Genomic DNA, 3,580 nt, shown 5'->3' on the forward strand with positions numbered 1-3,580 from the left:
ATAAAGCTGGAAACCACCATTCTCAGCAAACTGACACAAGAGCAGAAAACCAAACACTGCATGTTCTCAGTCATAAGTGGGTGTTGAACAATGAGAACACATGGGCACAGGAAGGGAAACATCACACACAGGGGTTTATTCAGGGGTGGGGGGCTAGGGGAAAGATAGCATTAGGAGATATACTTAATGTAGATGACGGAGTGTGGAGTGATGGATGCATCAAATTACCATGACATGTGTATGCCTATGTAACAAACCTGCACATTCTGCACATGTGTCCCAGAACTTATAATAATTTTTTTTAAATGAACAGAAGACATGAACAGAAACTTATCAGAAGGAGACATACAAGTGGCCAACAAATATATGACGGAAATGCTCATCATCACTAAATATCAGAAAATGCAAACAAAAACTACAAGATACCGTCTCACATTAGTCAGAATGGCTATTTTTTAAAAGTCAAAAACCAACAGCTATTGGCGAGGCTGTGGAGGAAAAGGAACACATACATTCTTGGTGGGAATGTAAATTAGATCAACGACTGTGGAAAGCAGTCTGAAGACTTCTCAAACAACTTAGAACTACCATCGAACCCAGCTATCCCATTACTGGGATAGAAGAATATAAATCATTCTACCATAAAGATACATGCATGCAAATGTTCCTTGCAGCACTATTGATAACACCAAAGTCATGGAATCAACCTAAGTGTCCATCAACAGTGAACTGGATAAAGAAAATATGGTACATATACACCATGGAATACTATGCAGTCCTAGAAAAATAATAACCTTTTGTCCTTTGGAGCAACATGGATGCAGCTGGAGGCCATTATCCTAAGCAAATTAATGCAGGGACAGAAAATCAAATACCACATGTGTTCACCTATGGGAGCTAGCCTTAAGTACTCATGGACATAAAGATAGCAACAATAGATATGGGGATTCACAGTAGGGGGAGGGAGGGAGGCAGGCAAGGGTTGAAAAACTTACTGTTGGGTACTATGTTCGGTACCTAGGTGACAGGATCATTTATACCCCAAACCTCAGTATCATGCAATATACCCATTTACCAAAGCTGGATATGTACTGCCTGAATCTAAAATAAAAGTCAGAAAAGAAAAATATCTATATATAAATAAACATAAATAAAAATTAAATGTACTATGAAGAAGAGAAATAAATTCACTTTCTTTGGCTAGAAATTAATAATAGAACTGATAATAAATATCTGAATTAAATTATATAAATATCTGAAATAAATTTATATACTTTATCTCACAATAAGACTGACTCTTAACAATAGGGTCATAGTTCAATTATGATTTTTATTTGTTTGCCGGATTTCCCTTTGGATAATGAAGGCATGTTTAGTCATTATCTCTTTGGAGACATTTCTGGAAAAAAAATTTAACAAAAGAATAATGGAAATCTGAAGGCCTGGCACGGTAGCTCATTCCTGTAAGCTCAGTGCTTTGGAAGGCTGAGACAGGAGGATCACTTGAGGTCAGGAATTTAAGACCAGCTTGGGCAACACAACAAGACCTTGTCTCAGCAAAAATAAAAAATAGAAACTATCCTTTTGTGGTAGCACACATCTGTAGTCCCAGTTACTTGGAAAGTTGAACAGGAGGCTTGCTTGAGCCCAGGACTTTGAGGGATGACCTGAGACAAGATGAATAGCATCAAACTGAATATAACCTGTTTGGAAAACTTCCTGTCATTTTATCCTTTACCACAATTAGAGGATGCAAGTTGTGAAATCTGCATTATTGTTTCCCTGGAGAAGTGAAAAGATATAAAGAATAAAACAATTTACATAGTGAGTTGATTAGAAGAGTAAGAAAACCATACAGAAGCCCTGAAATAGCATAGCTACATCTTTGCAAAATGGCTTTATACTCTAAGAAAATTGTTAGGCTTAATTTCACCCAATATCAGTAAAACCAAAATTATTTTAAGCAGTGATTATCAACATTGGCCATTAATAGGAGAGTATACAACTGTATGTGGGTGTCTTTATTTTGCTCTAGTCTTTCCCCAAGAACAGTATCACTATTCATTATAAATTGGTTCATGGATATAGTTTATCATTTTAACATGTAATTTTTTGTTATATTTATAAAATTTGAAAATATAAGGAAGTGTGGGTTCTTTTTTTTCCATTTATTTATTTTATTGCATTTTAGGTTTTGGGGTACATGTGAAGAACCTGCAAAATTGTTGCATAGGAACACACGTGGCAGTGTGATTTGCTGCCTTCCTCCCCTTCACCTACATCTGGCATTTCTCCCCTTGCTATCTCTCCCCAGCTTCCCACCCCCCACCATCCCTCCCCTATTTCCCCGCAACTGACCCCAGTGTGTACTGCTCCCCTCCCTGTGTCCATGAAGTGTGGGTTCTAACACTCGTTTCAGTTAACTGTGGCCATAACCGTATCCATTCATTTGGACCAAGAGGTGATTGTAAAGCTATCACTATACACCTATTGGTAATTTATCTGAATTGAAGACGCAGCTTATGAGAAGAGGGAAAAGCATTTATATTTTTTGCTTGGCAAACCCAAAACTCAGAAGAAATACTAATGATCCGGCCAGGCATGGTGGCTCATGCCTGTAATCCAAACACTTTGGAGGCCAAGGCAGGCGGATCACTTGAGGTCAGGAGTTCAAGACCAGCCTGACCAACGTGGTGAAACCCCGTCTTTAAAAAAAATAAATAATAAAATAAAGAAAAAAAGAAATACCAGTGGTCCTTACAGAAGTGCTATGGCTGTATGTCTAGAATGATACTATAAACAAATAGGTGATTACCTAAAGCCCCTATGGCCAACAGGACAGTGAATTACAGGTGAGATTACATGGCTGACTTGGATCCTCTAGCGAACATAAAACAACTCTTGCATAATTATGCAGTGAGACTTTGAGTGGTAGTTATGGAATAACTAGTACTTCCGTTTTCAACATTTGGCTATTTTAAACCTAGCTTTCTCTGATACCAAATGCCTAAAGCGTTCTACAAAAACGTTTAACATATTTTAAATGCAGTAACCTTACAAATACTTGATGATTTAACTAATCTATAAACTTCAGATGCCTGTTATAACTCCACAGAAACAGCTTCATTCCTCAAACAAATCCTTCCCAGCTCTGAATTCCATGTTGTTTCTGGTTTTGTTTTAGATATCATCTGAATTTTTAAAGACACTTTCAGGTTTGAAGTAAAATAATTAATGAAATGCACACAAATAATATTCTCTGATGCATTTCTAACCAGTCATCAAGGATGGCATACAACATGTTTCTTAAAAGTGGTACGACAGCATATTATTCTAAATTTGGTTACTCCCAGAGAGTCTAAAGGAACATTATCAAAGGATATAGCTCAATAATTATGCAGCCTCAAGTAACTGAATAATTTAGTTATGATTTAAGCCCAATAAAGTCACTGTACTAAATTACCATAAATTGTGTGGCTTTTCTAAGAAGTTCTGAAGGTGCATAGGACAAGTGTGAAGAAGCACTCTTCTGTACAGCATATTATCCCAGACCTCTAAGCCCAATGCCCCCACAAATTCA

General features: G+C 37.1%; 1 non-coding gene across 1 annotated transcript; it reads left to right on the forward strand.

Annotated features, from left to right (window-relative positions):
* Positions 1-1,313: 1,313 nt before the first annotated feature.
* On the forward strand, positions 1,314-1,397 carry LOC119473909. Its single transcript, XR_005203165.1, has one exon. It is a non-coding gene; the product is annotated as a small nucleolar RNA SNORD11 (small nucleolar RNA).
* The last annotated feature ends 2,183 nt before the right edge of the window (positions 1,398-3,580 follow it).

Source organism: Cebus imitator, unplaced genomic scaffold (assembly GCF_001604975.1).
Source record: "Cebus imitator isolate Cc_AM_T3 unplaced genomic scaffold, Cebus_imitator-1.0 Scaffold9, whole genome shotgun sequence".
In the NCBI taxonomy this organism is placed as follows: domain Eukaryota; kingdom Metazoa; phylum Chordata; class Mammalia; order Primates; family Cebidae; genus Cebus; species Cebus imitator.